The sequence below is a fragment of the Geotrypetes seraphini genome, chromosome 1, assembly GCF_902459505.1.
Source record: "Geotrypetes seraphini chromosome 1, aGeoSer1.1, whole genome shotgun sequence".
Taxonomy (NCBI): domain Eukaryota; kingdom Metazoa; phylum Chordata; class Amphibia; order Gymnophiona; family Dermophiidae; genus Geotrypetes; species Geotrypetes seraphini.
In genome coordinates, this window is record NC_047084.1 from 369,578,627 (window position 1) to 369,596,803 (window position 18,177).

At 43.0% G+C, this 18,177-nt stretch overlaps 1 pseudogene; it reads right to left on the reverse strand.

Annotated features, from left to right (window-relative positions):
- Window positions 1-360: 360 nt before the first annotated feature.
- The window catches only part of LOC117367768, a 31,853-nt pseudogene continuing 14,036 nt past the window's right edge, over window positions 361-18,177 (reverse strand).

Genomic DNA, 18,177 nt, shown 5'->3' on the forward strand with positions numbered 1-18,177 from the left:
AAATAAATTACACACTCCACGTTGATGGAAACATTGTCAAGAAAATTATCCATTAATTTTCTTATGGTCATCATCGCTGTTTGAGTTATTTTGGCCTTAATGCACTGACTAATTTTACAGGTGGCACATAATATTGATTTCTGTATTAACTTTAAGAAGAGAGTGAAATATTTTTTTAATGCCATTATTTTATTACAGCTACTAGTCTTTAAGCCCATTACATTAACAGGTGCTAGAATAGATGTTTCTGTCTGTCTTTCTGTCTTCTTAGCCGCTGTCTGTCTTTCTTTCTTTCTGTCTCTCTCTCTCTCTCTCCTTGGCCGCTTTCTGTCTTTCTGTCCGACGCTGTTACTTCTCGCCTTATTTCTGAAGACGGTCCTCAATGACCGCATGCTCAAAATCCCTGTACTGCTTCGCAAGTTCCTGCAGCAGCAGCTGATCGCTGCTTTGAGCTGATTTCAGGTCATTCAGCTCTTGCTGCTTTGCTTCTGTGTCTTTATCATACTTCTCCATCCAATGTTCGAGCTGCTCTTCAAGCTCCCTCTGCTGGTGTCTGAGGAAGTTCTCAATCTCCATGTGCATGTGAATCTCTTCATCCATTTTGGCCTTTAGCTTCAAGATGTTTTCTTCCAGCTCTGCCTCGGCATTGTTGCATTTCATCTGTGTCTGATATACTTGCAGGTCCATGTCTGTCTTCACATACTTGCCCTCCATGTTGGTTTTTGCCTTCATTTCTTGAAGCTGGTCCTTCAGGTGAGCAATCAGCTCATTGCGATGCTGAATTTCCACTTCCTTCTCTCTTTTGACATCCTGCAACTGTTTCTGCAGAAACTTTACCTTCTTCCTTCCTGGCAATTGTAGCATGAACATTTTCTTTCTGCTCCTTTTCCCCTTCCACGGCTGTGAGGAGGCTCTGGAAGGTTCCTGATCTCTTCAGTTCTTGCACTGTCTCAGCAATCTCATCTGTCATGAACTGCCTGTCAGCCTGAACTTTTCCCTCTCTTCCTCCACTTCCCTGTGCAGCAGTAGCAACCGGACGCCTCGCAGCACCTCGGACACCCTCCTGCCGTTGCTCTCACTGCCACATGTGCTGCAAGCCGCCGCACGCCACACGCCGAACACGGCACAGAAGCAGAAATGATGGCAGTAGGGATCACGCCATGTCAACTGCGCATGCGCGGGTGAGGCTTTTATTATAGAGGATTACAAATCCCTATTTTAAAGTTGAATTCTATTATTTATTTATTCAATTTTCTATTCCGTTCTCCTAAGGGAGCTCAGAATGGTTTATATGAATTTATTCAGGTACTCAAGCATTTTTCCGTCTGCCCGGCAGGCTCACAATATATCTAATTACCTGGGGCAATGGAGAGATTAAGTGACTTGCTCAGGGTCACAAGGAGCTGCCTGGGTTTGAACCCACAACCACAGAGTGCTGAGGCTGCAGCTTTAACCACTACGCCACACTCTCCCCCATAGTTAATGTGTCATGAATTTTAACTCCTTTGTTAGATTTCTAGGTATAGGGTCCAATTCTATAACATTATCACTAACTTTTATTCCCCAAATTCTATAAAAAGGACTAAAACTTGCGCACACAATTTTTTAGTCACATAATCATGTTGTTTGCACAATTTAATTGAATAACAAGCTAATTAGCACTAATAATTGGTTTCTTAACAAGCAATTATTGATACTAATTAAAATCAATTACGTGATATGCACCTTTATTTTACATGCGAGTTAAAAAGGGGGCATGGAAATGGGTGAGCCATGAGAAGATTGGGGGGCGATACTTTCAGTTACATGCGTAATTATAGAATGCAGGCATTTAGACACAGACCTTTGCACTGTTTTGCCTAAATTTAGTCACGATTCCCAAGTGTAAGTGCTATTCTATAAACCACACCTAACTTTAAGTGTGGCTTATTATGGAATAGCCCAATATACTGTAAACCTAAAGTAACAACTATATTCTTCAGGAATCTTATGGTTTTCATCAAAGTTTTGCATATGAACTCCCACAAAAGTCCATATGTTAATGTTTCATACAACTTGTGAATCTTATGTGGTAGCCATGCTGATCAGTAAACCAAGCTTATCTTTGCAACGGCACCTTTTCTGAGATGGCACACGTTTCAGTAGCTTTCTTCAAGGATGAGATGTTATTAAAGTATAAATACTGTAAAAGAAAATCACAATTACCAACTGCTCTATCAGTTATAATTCCAAAAGATGGATCAAAAAGATCTTAATTACCGTTTCATGCTTGCTTGTGAATTCAGAAGTTGCCTTGCCGTGTTAGTTAAAAATGACCACGGTGATTCCCCAGCCTTTTAAACAGTTTCCTCAATAGTGACGCCATTCGACGTTCACCAGACAGCTGACAGAACACTGGGGATTTTTAAGGACTCCTGAGAGCGTTCGTCCAGCCCTACTTTAACTAAGGGCTCCTTTTACAAAGCCGCGTTAGCATGCGTGATTTTTTTTTTTTATCACGTGCTAACCCCCACGCTAGCTGAGAAACTACCGCCTGCTCAAGAGGAGGTGGTAGCGGCTAGACCGGCCAGCAATTTAGTGCGCGGTATTATGCACATTACACCGCTAACACGGCTTCGTAAAAGAAGCCCTAAATCTTTTGATTCTTTTGAAAGAATACAATGGCTTACAGGACCCTATTTTAAAACAGCATTTTGCAAAAGATTACAAAAACCTATTGCATCACTAATCTGCTACTGACAGCCATTCCAACTCCTCATTTAGACCATGGGGAACCACTGTATTTACTTCAAAAATCCCCCTTAGTTCTTTTAAGGCTAAAGTTATATCAAAATCACTACCCTCCCACCCATATATATTGGTAAATTGATATGATATAATTGATCATAGTGCCTTTTTATCAGCAGGGTATGACTTATTATAGAATAGTGCATTTTCAGCACCAATATTTTGGGCACCATATATAGAATTTAGCCCTATGTATAGATTGCACACATAAATGTTTTAGAATACTGGGATTCATATATTTAACCAAACCAGGGATTAATTAGATATGGTTCCCCATAAAATACTGAGAAAAGACCTCAGTTTCTTCCAAGGATACGTGACACTTGGAAAAACTCTATGATCGCTGAAAATATGATTATATGAGAATATGATTATACAACTGCTGTGATTTTTTTACCGATACCAGTGGAAAGAGAGTTTCTAAAAGATAAGTGCTGGTTTCCTATGCATTAAGTATATTTCTATCAATACCATTAAGTTTTTGGAAAATGGACTGATGAATTTGAAATATTTAAACGGAGTTTTTGTAGACCAAGGATGCTTTTTCCTGGGATAGCTTTTCAGCGATCATAGAGTTTTTCCAAGTGTCAAGTATCCTTGGAAGAAACTGAGGTCTTTTCTCAGTATTTTATAGGGAACCATATCTAATTAATCCCTGGTTTTCGTTAAATATATGAATATTATTTTGGTGGTGCAATTTAACTAGTGGATATTCAGCTTGTATTTATTTATTTTAGAATACTGGGATTCATGCACATTTAGGTGCACTTTCACCTATACCTGCCAAAATTTCACTTGGGGGCGTTATAAATGCGGACTTCCATTGAGATGCCTTATTCTACTGTTAACCTAATTATTAGTAACTAGGGGCTCCTTTTACAAAGCCGCGCTAGCGGGTTTGACGCACGCAATTTTTTTCATCATGCGCTAACCCCCGTGCTGGCTGAAAAATTACCACCTGCTCAAGAGGAGGTGGTAGCGGCTAGCGCGGTTTAACATGCGCTATTACGTGCGTTAAACCGCTAGTGCAGTTTTGTAAAAGGAGCCCTAGGTCTTATGCTTAAAATGAGAGTTGCTCTAAATGGCATGAGTTAGTGGTAAAATAGAACATTTTAATGCAAATCTGCCTCATATACCCAGTTAGGCTTATGTTCCTTTATAGAATAGGATCCTACCAAGCACCCTCCAGGCACCTAATAGTGGACATCCTGTTATAGAATTGCCCTCTTAGGAGGCAATTCTGTACATGTTTATATATATATTAAAATTTGATATCCCGCCAAAGCTTACAACAGCTCTCAGTGGCTAACATTTAAAATCAAATACTATAAAAGGAAAGGAACTCCATAAAATATGGGAAAGACCTATACAATCTATAAAAGAGAAGAAGGGGAAAAAAGTTACCCATATCCCTCCGTTCAGACCCTCTATACACAAAGATGCATCTGTGTAGGGCCGCCATCAGGGCAGTACTACCAGTCCTGCATTCAGGGGCCCGGAGCTGACAGGGGGCCCAGGCCAGTAGCGTACCTAGGGGGGCATTGCACAGGAGAGAGAGCTGAACGGGGACGATGGGGGACCCACGGGGTTAAATATAACTCGAGCCGCGAAGCTCATCTTCTACTCCGACTGCCCTGCCGCTCACACAGCCGATCGGAAGTCTTCCCCGATGTCAGCGCTGACGTCGGAGGGAGGGCTTAAGCAAAGCCCGCCCTCCGACGTCAGCACTGAAGTCAGGGAAGACTTCTGGTCGGCTATGTGTGCGCAGCGGGACAGGCAGGAAATAGAAGACAAGCCTACGCGGCTCGAGCTACATTTTGCTGAGAAAGTTGCTAAGATGGGCTGGGAGGCAAACGGGGAATACAAAAGGGGGAGGGAGTGCGTTTTGGACACAAGGCATGAACTTGGGAGAGAGGAAGGGAGGGAAAGAGATGCTGAGGGAGGGAATGCATTTTTGGACACAGAAGGCATGGACTTGGGAGAGAGGAAGGGAGGGAAAGAGATGCTGAGGTGGGGAAGGGAATGGGTTTTTGGACATAGAAGGCATGGACTTGGGAGAGAGGAAGGGAGGGAAAGAGATGCTGAGGTGGGGGAGGGAATGCATTTTTGGACACAGAAGGCATGAACTTGGGAGAGAGGAAGGGAGGGAAAGAGATGCTGAGGTGGGGGAGGGAATGGGTTTTTGGACACAGAAGGCATGGACTTGGGAGAGAGGAAGGGAGGGAAAGAGATGCTGAGGTGGGGGAGGGAATAGGTTTTTGGACACAGAAGGCATGGACTTGGGAGAGAGGAAGGGAGGGAAAGAGATGGTTGTGTACACGGGGAATGGAAGAAAGGAGAATTGTCTATTTTTGTATAGTTGTATAGTTGTTACTGAGGTGACATTGCATAAAGTCATCTGCCTTGACCTCTTTGAAAACCCGCGGAATATAAATGATAATTAACATTTTCTCTGCATAAGGCGTGCTTTGTGTTTTTCAAATTTTATTGTTGGTAGATCATTTTGACTTGGCCACAAAGGTAAGGGGGAGGGAGGGGAGCTGCTGAAAGAGTCTACCTTGACGTGGTTGCAGGCTTACAAATCTTTTGGTCAAAGAGTGCGGCGACAGAGAAAAGTATGTGTGTATTCGGCCCATGGAAGAAGGGGGGGGTCAGGGAGGGAAGGGGTGCGTGGGGGGCCCAATAGGATTGCTCAGTAAGGGGCCCAGAAATTTCTGATGGCAGCCCTGCGTCTGTGTCTTGTTAATAAATATGATCATTTTGGGGAGTTTCAGAACTGAGGGCCAGCTGAAAAAAGAAAGTTTTCAAAAGGGTCTTAAAAGCTTTAAAATCTAATTCAAGACTTATATAGTTTGGCAATTTATTCCAAAAACTGGGTGCTAAACAAAAGAAAGCCTTGCATCATGTAGATTCCCAATTTGTCTTATTGGATGCTGACCACATTAATTGTCTTGGAGAGATCTAAACACCCGGGAAGGAGCGCAGGGAATAGTTAATAAATTCTTGGTGCCTAATGGAGTGCTGGGAAATGTGTACCAGAAATAATTGAGTGAAGCAGTACATGGGTATGCGCTGGAAGGTCTAAGGCAGGGGTGTCCAACCTATGGCCCCGTGAAGTATTTTGTGCGGCCCCGGTCGAGGGCAATGCATTGTTTTCCTCTGCTGCCCCTGGGTGTTTATCATCTTGCCTGCTCCCTCCTCTGTCTTGCTGCAGCGTTTGCGTGTTTGTGCGGCCCCAGTAACATTTTTTTTCAGCCAATGCGGCCCAGGGAAGCCAAAAGGTTCGACACCCCTAGTCTAAGGCATGACTTATGCACCACTACATAGCCATGTCAACCACAAGCATAAGTGCTCACAGCCTGTAACACCACATTTGTACATAACTTTATCCGATTATTTGACTGGAGCTCTGGAATCTGTGAGGGCTAGATGCACTAAAGTGTCCAATCATTTAGGGATCACTTTGGAACCTATAATCCCAGGCCATTTCAAGACTTTATCTTTAACTAAAAGACTTTTGCTTCTTCCCCTGAGCATGTGAAGCAACAGGCTCAGGGTTTGTGAACAATAAAACCCTTTTGTTACCCTCCAGCATGTGTTCTGGTTGTGTGTGTGCACTGGTTTTACTTCAAGGAACCCACTCAGGAGCTTATATAATGTGGCAGTGATGAGATGTAAGCTTCTCCTTCAATGAAACTGACTCATGTACCTCCAGGGCTGAGGACCTCACCACAGTAGAGTAGGTTTTTTTTTTTCAAGGGGACTAAGGAAACTAGCTTCATCCCATGATTACCGGTAGTCAGAAATGGACAAGCAGGAGGGTTTTATAACTTTAATAAACTTTAATAATAAACTTTAATAAACTTTATAACTTTAATAAACCGGTTTGACTGCTTTAGCGACTGATCAAATTTGCCAACCCGATGCCTAAACGGCTCACCGCGTGGTTTTCTGTGCAGTTCTACATTCTCCGATTCTGGCGTACAAATGAGGTCATTAATATTAAAACCAGGCATCTGATCGATACCCTAAACTTACATGCCAGAATCGGGTCAGAAAAGCTGACAGGTCTAGCTGTCAGTCACTGTGTTACTCAAAAACAGACCAAAGTGGATCACTTTTAACTAGATCCAACCTACAATTACATAACTCAAAACAAATTAATGTCTCAAATCTGATGGTAAACACGTAAGTATTTTACTCAAACTGTTTGTACAGCAATCCAGTTCTTGAAAGGACTCTCCTAAGTACTGAATAAACTAGGAGGCCTCAGAACATAAAACCTCTTATGTTATTTCAGGTTCCTATCCTGGATGGTTAATGCCATATAATCATATACGTCGAACCTCCTTCCCCCCCCCCCTTAAATCTAATTTACTCAATTTGATTTTCTAAATTACAGTTAGTTAAAAAACTATTTGAGGGAAAATAAAACAGCAACACTTATCTAAGTGGCCATCTTGCCACGTCCAACGTTGGCCCGTATTTGGTATGACACCCGACGCTCCGCTTCACCACAAGCATTTCAACCTGTAAAGGCCTTCCTCGGGGGATACTGGTCAGTTGCTGAACTCTACATTCACAACGCGCTCCTGCTGCAAATACAAATAATGTGAGTAACAGTTTGAGAAAAATACTTATATGTTTACCATCAGATTCACACATGAATGAGACATTAATTTGTTTTGATTTTTGTAATTGTTGATACTGTGACTATCCAAGAAGACTCCCTTTTTGGTTTTGGGTAATTGTGTTACTAACAAGTCTACCTGTTTTTTGTTTAAATTTTTTTCTATGGGCATAGATATTGTGCCCATAAAAAAAAATGTTGTGCCATACTGCCCCCCCCCCCCCCCTACTATGACCTCAGTACAAAAATACTGGCAGGAAGGATGCCCACTCCCTCCTGCTGCTGCCGTGAACCACTCATGCCAGCTAAAATCAGAAGGAGGGATGCCCACTCCCTACTGCTGCCGAACTGACAATCCTATGCTGAACTGACACCCAACCTCCTGCCAGGACCCCTCCAAACCGATTACTCCCTGCCCCTCCCCTTCCCCACTCCCCTTCCTAAAAAACAATTGGCAGGAGGGATGTCCACTCCTTCCTGCCACTGGATGCCACCCCCCCACCCGAGCCTCCCCCATACCTGTTGATGCAGTAGACAGCAGGAGGTATGCCAGTCTGTCCTGCTTGTAGGCCTGCCACTCCAAAATGGGAGGGGCCTTAGGCCAATCAGGGCCTTATGCTCCTCCCTATGTATCCAGGGATACAGAGGGAGGAGCCTAAGGCCCTGATTGGCTCATATGCCTGAGGCCCCTCCCATCAGACATTTGAGCCAATCAGGGAGTTAGGCCTCTCCCCATGCATCCCAAGATGCACAGAGAAGGGGAATACCCATCATTTTGGAGTGTTGGGCCTGAGAACAGGAGGGACTAGGCATCCTTCCTGTTGTCTAATCCATCAACAGGTATGGGAGAGGTTTGGGAGTGTGGGGGGCATCCAGTGGCAGGAGGGAGTGGGCATCTCTCCTGCTAATTTTGGCTGACGTGTGGGGGTTGCGGCAGCAGCAGGAGGAAGTGGGCATCCCTCCTGCCAATTTTTTGGTACTGGGGTCATATAAAGGGGGTTTTCGTCGAGAGACGGACGATCATCGGGGAGGGTGGCTTGCTTTTTTTTATTATGGGGACAGATGTTGTGCGTGTGTAATACATGCACAATATCTGTGCCCATTACAAAAAAAAAAAATTAAAAAAGGCTTCCTGTCTCGAATAGCTGAGTGGCAGGAGGCTGCTTCAGGGCTTCCCCTGCAACTCAGCTGTTCGGGATTCTCTGCGCATGTGTTGAGTCGGTTTTACAACGACTGGTGAGTGTGGGATTAGGGCAGACATCCGACTCAACTCATTTGTATGGGAAGCCTTTTGAGCATGGATCTCTTTGAAAATTGGTCAATAGCCACCCGCATCTTAATGAATGTGCTTTGTGCATCTATGCCAGAGAGTCACCATTTAGAGCTCAGTTTCCCTGAGCTTTCATCAAGGATGCCAGCCAACTTTAAGTGATAATGAACTGATAACAGCACTGATCTTGTTGAGAGAACTGTTAATCCTGAGCATCCTGCAATGGGAGCAAGAACAAGGAAAACTGTTTGACACCTGACACTCTTAAGTATTTTTATTTTATTTGTTAGGATTTATTTGCCATCTTTTTGAAGGAATTCACTCAAGTCGGTGTATAGTAAAAATAACTCAGACATTAGCAGTAGACAATTACAGAAGTACAAATATTCATATTTCAGTACAAAGTGTGGCATAGTATGCTGCATTGCAATGTCAACAAAAATACTAGATAAAATACTATAATAGATAGTAAGAGGGTGTAAGCACAGATGGGGCATATAGATAGATAAAACAGAGTAACAGGATTAAGAAAATAAGATGTTAATTTGTACATAAGAATAGCTTTACTGGATCAGACCAATGGTCCATCTAGTCCTCACAGTGGCCAGTCCAGGTCACTAGTACCTGGCAAAATCCCAAAGAGTAGCAATATTCCATTTTACCGATCCAGGGCAAGCAGTGGCTTCCCCCAACTCTTTCTCAATAACAGACTATGGACTTTCCCTCCAGGAAATTGTCCAAACCTTTCTTAAAACCAGCTACGCTATCCGCTCTTAGCACAACCTCTGGCGTTCCAGAGCTTAACTATTCTCTGAGTGAAAAAAGATTTCCTCCTATTGGTTTTAAAAGTATTTCCCCGCAGTTTCATCGAGTGTCCCCTAGTCTTTGTAATTTCTGACGGAGTGAAAAAATCGATCCCCTTGTACCCGTTCTACTCCACTCAGGATTTTGTAGACTTCAATCATATCTCCCCTCAGCCGTCACTGGCCCCCAGGCCTTGCACTGCAGAACACTGTTCCATAGAGCAAAACCACTGGTCTTGGACTCTTCTGCAAACGACAATACTTTTTCATCAATACAGATTGTCACCCTGAGCTGCAGGCATTTACCACGTGGGTACTTCTTGTTTCTAAACTAAAGAATGCCAATCAATTTGGGAAAGAAAAACACAATCTCATATGGTGTGAAATGAAATGTCAACACACTCGCCGGAACTTGATCGTAGCAAATAGATTAAGTCTCGTCCCAGTGTGGTGGTGATCTGTACAAGCTTTTTTTTGTATTCAGGTATAATGCTTTAGGGAGGTTCCGGACTACTTAACACTGAATAATTTCCAACAATGGTTCTAATCTGTTTTGACTCATGCAAATAGTATTAAGCTTACTATAAAGGAATAAATGAGCAAACATGTCATTAAAAATGATGAGGTTTATGAAAATTCTTTTTTTTTTCCTTTAGAAAATGGAGCCACCTGAGTTTTCTAATAGCTAGTGACACCCATTAGTAGTTAGCTCTGAAATTGAAAACATTTTCCATCTGTTCATACGTGCTCATTACAAAGTAGTTAAGAGCCTGTGGGAGCACAGAGGCATAATTTTTTTTACAAATTACAAAATATCAAAATGAGTTATTGGTGAGGCAGTGGTTGCCAAAGCTTCAAATAAGTGTCGTGCTTCTTATTGCAAACAGGGCACAGTGGTGAGTTTAAAACTGCAATAAAATGTAAGAATGCAGATTATCTGAAGGCACTCTTGTTATAGACACTGCCATCTGCGCTTCATATCTGTGTCCCTGTAACTATAAGAAAATAAAGTAGTATCCTTTACACAGAAGCTTTATTTAAAGTTGCAATGACATTTTAAGCCAAATTTAATTCTCACATTAGAGATAATAAAATAAAAAAAATCTCTTCCTTTTTCCTGTGCATATAAACCACTGTCTCCATAAATTTCTGGCCTACATTAAAATTGTGACTTTTATGCCAATGAACGTGCTATGATATATTTTATAACAGTGTTGTGCAATGCAAGGCTTGGAGGCCAATGGTGGCCCTAGGAGTGTGACTTCCAGCATCATTCTGGGGTTTGCTTTTTTTCACTACTATCTGCCTCTCTTCCCAAGCTCGATATAAAGCGTGAAGTGGGTGGGGGAAGGGTTGCATACTTGAAGGACAAGGCATTTCGTAGTAAAAATGAATGCATTTAGAAATGTCTGTATCCTTGAGGATGCTCCCAGTGAAAAATTAAAAAGTGAGATTGAAGTGTGGTCAGGGCCTTCATTGAGGTGTGGTCACTTCCTAAAAGCTCTGAGGGCACTGCTCTGAATTTGATTGGTCAAGCAGGCAATAGACAGATGCTGCTCAGCTAATAAAATTCAGGTCAGTACTGTCAGGGCCTTCAGAGGGTTTGGAGAATCCCCAGCCCAAGAGTCTTACTTTTTTTTTTTTTTTTTTGGGGGGGGGGTAATTTTTGTTTGATGCAGCTTGACTGGGTGAGCAGGCTGACTACTCAACAAATCAAACTGCATCAAGCAAAAAGTAAACAAAAAAAAAATTAAAAAGCAGGGTTGTACAGCTGAGGGATTCACTGAATCCCCTGAAAGCCCTCATCGTATGCCACTGGCTTGAAGGGATGGGTGTTATTGTCACTTGCTAGTAATCAGTGTTACAGCCACACAAAGGAAGATATTTTTGGCTATCCAGCTCATTTGGATTCAAAGTGGCCCTGCTTTCTGGAAGTAGTAACTAAGGTCTATATTTACCAATATGTATTGATATATTCATGTTGCAAAAGGTGAAGTGGGAAAATATAAATAAAGTAGTGCAAAAAACTCCACTTAAAGGTAGCTGAGAGTCTGCTCAAATGGAAGAAAAAGCCTCAGGTTTTATTGGCAGAGCTCAAGCTCAAACCAGCACCTCCACATCATTGGCTAAAAAAACTTCCATAGAGTGACAACTCGCTGTTAAGGTTTAAAATAATTGAGGACTGAGATATTTTGCAACTGAAACCATTGTGAGTGTTTAAAGCAGTCTGTTACAATGCTAGCGTTTCACAGCCCTAAGCCGTTTCTTCAGGGCTAATATGACCTTGCTTGAATCTTCACAGAGTGACAGTGTTGTGCTCACGATCTCACCATTTGGGCAGACTCTCGGCTACCTTTAAGTGGAGTTTTTTTGCACCACTTTGATATATTCATGCACACTAATACAATTCAATCAGCGTATTTAACACAGCTCCATTATTGTCAATGGAGGCTTTGTATTAACAATCAGATGAGAAATGAGATGCTAGGGCTGGACATGTCAAATTCTGGTCGTACTTTAGAGATGGATCTGAAGATGTTGAGCCTTTTCGAAAATACATGCAAGAATGGATACGTAAGTTCCAGCTACATATGGCAGCAGCATCCATTTTACAAGAGCCAATGCTTACATATCAACATGGCTGGCTTATCATGGAATCCATACCCGCTACCATTGAAGGAGACAAATTATTTTGTCTAAATATACAAGAAGAGTTTTCAATTTATGAATTACAATCTTTATCCCATAAGGGTCCAAATGGTTTTATTGAGTGGTCAATAATCAGGGCTCCTTTTTTCTCCACAGATCTAACAGTCCACTCATCCTCCCTTCCCCATCTCTTGCCTCTCTCCCGCGGCTGCTGCTGCTTCTCCTTATGAGCAGTAGTGGTGGCAAAGCAAGGAGTAATAGGCACAGAGCTGCAGTGCTCGGGTGCACACTGTTGGCCTTGCCTGTTCCTTCTGTCAGAACAGAAAATTGACATTAGAGGGGCAGAGGATCAACAGAGCTGACGGCGTATGCCCAAGCACTGCAGCCCCAGCCTCCTAATCCTTGCTTTGCTCTCTCTTCTGCTCAGGAGAGAGGTAGAGATGCTGAATGGAAGGAGGGGGAAAAATGATGAACATAGGAACACAAGAGTTGCTATACTGGGCCAGACGGATGTCCACCAAACTCAGCATCCTGTCTCCAAGAGTGGCCAACCCAGATCACAACAACCTGGCAAGATCCCAATGAGCAAAAAAGATTTTATGCTGCTTATCCTAGAAATAAGCAGTGGATTAATGATGGCTTATGGACTTTTCTTTTAGGAAATTATTAAAACCATTTTTTTAAAACCCTGCTAAGCTAACTGCTTTCACCACATTCTCTGGCAATGAATTTTTTGTAAGCTGAATCATAGGGTATTTTGAAATAGCTTGAAAAGGTGCCACCTAGAGTTTAGAGAGCAGCTCTTTATGACCCAATACTGTGCAGAGGATTGTGAGTCCCCAACTTAAGTCACTATCATACAGCAGCACAACTTTGCATAATTAGCCATTAGATAGGGAACCCACAAAAAATGGATCTGAAATGAGCAGCATAATTTTGGAATTAACCCTTTGTGGGTGGTATCTCAGATGCCTGTTCCAGATTTGAAAGGGTTTCTTAATAAGTTTCCTGTCATGATTAAACTTCTCTTACAAACCTGGCTCAGGGTGCATAAACAGTGTTTTCCAGATTAAAAGTATTATATGCAAACAGCCATACAATACACAGTGGCTTTTCTGGCTGGGAAACAAGACCCAATCTTAAACCAATAGGCAGACAGGGAGCTGTGTACATTGGGCCAAATATGGGAGGATGGTGAGATCCCTTCCTATGCTGACCTTCAGGAGGAGAACAGGTTGACTGAGAGAGAGGAATTTCACTATGGGCAGTAAAACCTGGTGAAAATTATCATGCCTAAATTATGTGCAGGCCGCCCTTATTCCATAAAACTGTGATAAATTACAGGAATGTCCTGATCTGACCATGCCCCTCCTATCACCACTCCCGCCTTTATGGATCTGCATGTAAAATTTACTTGTGGATCCCAATGTGTGCATAAATTTAAGGCTACCTAAAGTTAGGCACCAATATGGGTGCCTATCTTAATTGATTAATAGGCTTAATCAGTGCTGATACTGGCGCTCAACAGCTCACAATCGGCTTTAATTGAACTTAATTGAAAATTACGCACCTAACTCGAAAAACTCGATTCTATAAAGAGTAGGCAACTATCCCAAAGCACCTACACTAAAAGTGGTTGTGGTTAGGGATGGGTCATGGCAGTGGCGTACCTAGGGTATGTGGCACCCGGGGCCCATCATTTTTTGACACCCCCCCCCCCCCCATGTAAAAATTTTTTTTTTTTTTTTTTTGCAATAACCATGAAATGGAATAAATGGTCAGAATAGAAACAGGCAGTGAAAATTTTCTTTTATTGAACCTCATATATGTAACCATTATTCCAAACATAACAAAACATAAATTATGTCTAAATTGTCATGACATTAGAAGTACATATGGAGTAGTTGCAGGCAGTGGCGTACTTAGGGTATGTGGCACCCAGGGCCCATCATTTTTTGACACCCCCCCCATCTATATGAAAAATATGATTTTTAGTACCAATCTACATATCGCACCACAAGAGTGTACCTAGGAAAAGGCTGCATCTTAAACACTGCAGTGAGCACTAGAACACCAACACATACATTGTAAAACTAAACAAGCCAGATCCCGCACAGTCAATTGGTCCTGTAGTCAATGCCAACTGAAAACTATGTCTTTTTCATACACACAGAACAGAGATACACCCTCGCCCAAAATGGAATAATCACAAACTAAAAATAGAAATATGTAGACAAAAGTTAAACTGATCCTCCAAGAAACCAGACCCTGGATACAATGCAACACCACAAAAAACAGTAACACATGTCCTCTAATACAGTGCAAAATATAAAGACAGTAGATGTAAATTTGAAAAAACTGATACATAACAATCACCACTTTATAAATTAACAAATAAAAATAAAACAAATAATGAGATATAAAAAAATACAATTTTATTGGACTAATCCCCGTAAGCTCGGTCCCCATCCCCGCAAACCACCTGATTCCATCCACACAAGCCTTGAATTGTTTATATTAAAGTATAAAAAGAAACAATATTCTGTACAATTGTCAATTTATAAATCAGTGTCTTCTCCCCACTCTCTTCCCCATTTCCCTTCAGCATCCTCAGCCCACTCTCTCTCCACTTTCCTTCAGCGCACGCACATAAAAACAAGCAAGTAATTTTATATCATTTTCATTCTATTCATTCATAGAAATTAAAGTCTAGATAATGCCAGTCACATAACAAAACATGATTTTACAAAAATAATTCCCTGCAGTCAAGCCTGCAAGGATTATTAGATGTCTTTCAGCAGTTCCCCTCCCTCCCTCCCCCTTACCTTTGTGGCCAAGTCAAAATGATCTACCAACAATAAAATTTTAAAAACACAAAGCACGCTGTACGCAGAGAAAATGTTAATTATCATTTATATTCCGCGGGTTTTCAAAGAGGTCAAGGCATATGACTTTATGCAATGTCACCTCAGTAACAACTATACAAAAATAGACAAATATTCCCCCTCCCTTTTTACTAAACTGCGATAGCGGTTTTTAGCGTAGGGAGCTGCGCTGAATGCCCCACGCTGCTCTCGACGCTCATAGGCTCCCTGCGCTAAAAAACTCTATTGCGGTTTAGTAAAAGGGGGCCATAGTGCAAAATATAGACAGCAGATATAAATTTTCAAAACGGACACATTTTGATCACTAAGTTGAAAATAAAATCATTTTTCCTACTTTTTTGTCTGTTGATTTCATGAGTCTCTGGTCCTTCTTCTGATCCTTCTTCTTTCTCTCTCCCCCTGGCTCCCCTCTTTATTTCTGCCTTTCTTTCTCTCTCCTCCTGGCCCCCCTCTTTCTTTCTGCCTTTCTTTCTCTCCCCCTTGACCCCCCTCTTTATTTCTGCCTTTCTTTCTCTCCCCTTGGTCCCCCTCTTTCTTTCTGCCTTTCTTTCTCTCTCCCCCTGGCCCTCCTCTTTCTTTCTGCCTTTCTTTCTCTCCCCCTTGACCCCCTCTTTATTTCTGCCTTTCTTTCTCTCCCCTTGGTCCCCCTCTTTATTTCTGCCTTTCTTTCTCTCCCCTTGGTCCCCCTCTTTCTTTCTGCCTTTCTTTCTCTCTCCCCCTGGCCCCCCTCTTTATTTTTTCCTTTCTTTCTCTCTCCCCCTAGCCTGCACAAAGCCATCGTGCCGATTTCTCCACTTCCACGATTCTTTCCCTACCCTCACCCCCAAGCCAGCAGCCGATTTCTCCCTGCTCCTTCCCCGATGTCCTGAACTTCATCGGGCAGCAGCAGCATTCACAATTCACTGATGTTGCCCGCTTCAGGCCTTCCTCTCTGTCTGGTCCTGTCTTCATGAAAACTGGAAGTAGGCAGGACCCGGCAGAGAACAAGGCCTGAAGCCGGCAACAGCAGCGAATTGTAAACGCTGCTGCTGCCCGAAGAAGGTAATGGAGCACCGAGGCAGTCCGCTTCTCCCCCCTCCCAGCCGAACCCCCGCTGACCCTCCTATCTCCCCCCCCCCCCCGTGAACCTTTCCGACCTTCCCAGCGAGAGCAGCAAACCTCCTTCGCGGCTTTCTCCTTCCTCTGCCGCGTTACTGATGACGTCATCAGTGATGCGGCAGAGGGAGGATAAAGCCGACGCTACTGGAGGGAGGTTTGCTGCTTTCGCTGGGAGGGTCAGAAAGGTTCACTTGGGGGGGGGGAGAGAGATAGGATGGTCAGCGGGGTTTCGGCTGGGAGGGGGGAGAAGCGGTCTGCCTTGGTGCTCCAAGGCCTGGCGCCATTACCTTTTTCGATAATGGCGCCGATGCTGCTTTCGCTGGGAGGGTAGGAGCGCGATAGGGACCGGGCCAGCTGTGCACCCCCCCCTAAGGCGGCACCCGGGATGGACCTCCCCCTCGCCCCCCTTGGTATGCTACTGCCCTGGGGAAACAGCCTGCAACAAGATCGCGCGATGCCAGAGATTTTTGCCTGCTTCGGCTGTTTCCTCCGCCGCGGTCCCGCCCCTCCTCTGACATCAGAGGAGGGGCAGGACCGTGGCGGAGGAAACAGTCGAAGCAGGCAAAGATCTCTGGCATCGCGATCTTGCTGCAGGCTGTTTCCAGACGCGACACCCGGCGCAGGGGGGGGTAACTGGACCGGACCGGGAGCACCCCCTCAGGGCTTGGTACCCGGGGCGGACCGCCCCCCCGCCCCCCCCTTGGTACGCCACTGGGTCATGGGCTTGCTTTTGAGTTAGGTGCCTGTTTGTGAATAAGGTGTCGTTAGACTCTGATATTGGCGACTAAGTTTAGGTGAAGAAAACCCTGGAATGAATTGAGAATGCCTAAATGTTAAGATGCTTAGGTTACGCTAAACATGATTCTATAATGGGTGCCTAAATTTTATAGAATCAGGCCCGGATTCTAGAAACCGTGCCGTAAGTTAGGCAGCCTAACTTAATTGCTTTAATTGGTTTTAATCATCGCAGTAATTGACCTTGCCGTTAAAAACTGATTCAAACCTTGTTAAAAAAAAAAAGTAGGAAAAAATTGAAGGAATTGGAAAAACTGGGATAGACTGAACTATACCTTTTGGTGGGAGTCTCTGTGTCACGTTTTTAAAATGGAATGTATTATGGCTATACAACAGGGACATTACGAAAAGTTTCTGAAGATTTGAGAACTATTGACAAAATTTTGCAAAGAGTGATTGTTGATTTTGCCCTTTGGTCATACACGTCCAGGGTGGGTTGGAAAATATTTTTTAATTCTTTAATTTGAGTGCAATGTTTGAATATGAGTATGGGAGGTGATATATCTATTTGTCATAGATTACAATTTGAATGATTTTAAGTGCTTTTATAGTATAATATGATTGTATACTATGTTGCATTTATGTATGGCTTAAAATGAATAAAGAGGCACCTATGAAGGTAAGTGCCAGAATTGCATCTAAGTACGACACTTAACAGTGCCTAAGGTCAACTTAGGCATGGTTAGGGGCGGAGATGACCTTAGGTGCTGTTAGCCATGATTCTCAGTCAAATTTAGGCGCCAGTAATGTAGGCCTTTAAAACCCTAAACTACATTACAGGTGCCTTAAGTTTTTCTGCAGTCACAATTCTGTTAACGGTGCCTACGCATGATTGACAAGTGAACGGCACCATTTTTGTAGCTGTTGCCCGATGTAGGCGCCGTTTACAGAATCTGGCCCTCAGTGCTGATATCGGCGCCTAACTACAGGCGGACTTTATAGAATCAGGACCTAAGTGTCCAATTATCAGTGCTAATTGGCTTATTATTCAATTAAATTGTGTGCAGAAATTGGACTTGTGTCCAAATTTCTGCATGGAATTTTGAGCCCTATGTAGAATTAGGCTGTAACTGTCAAAGCAAGAGCACAGTGTTTACTAATTTCCAAGTTAATTGTTTAGTAAAAAGGCACCTAAACTAAACTAAACCTTAAGTTTGTATACCGCATCATCTCCATAAAGATAGAGCTCGGCATGGTTTACAGATAATTCAATAAATGAGGGAAGGACATAATAAGAAATTAGAGGTTATGAAGAGGATA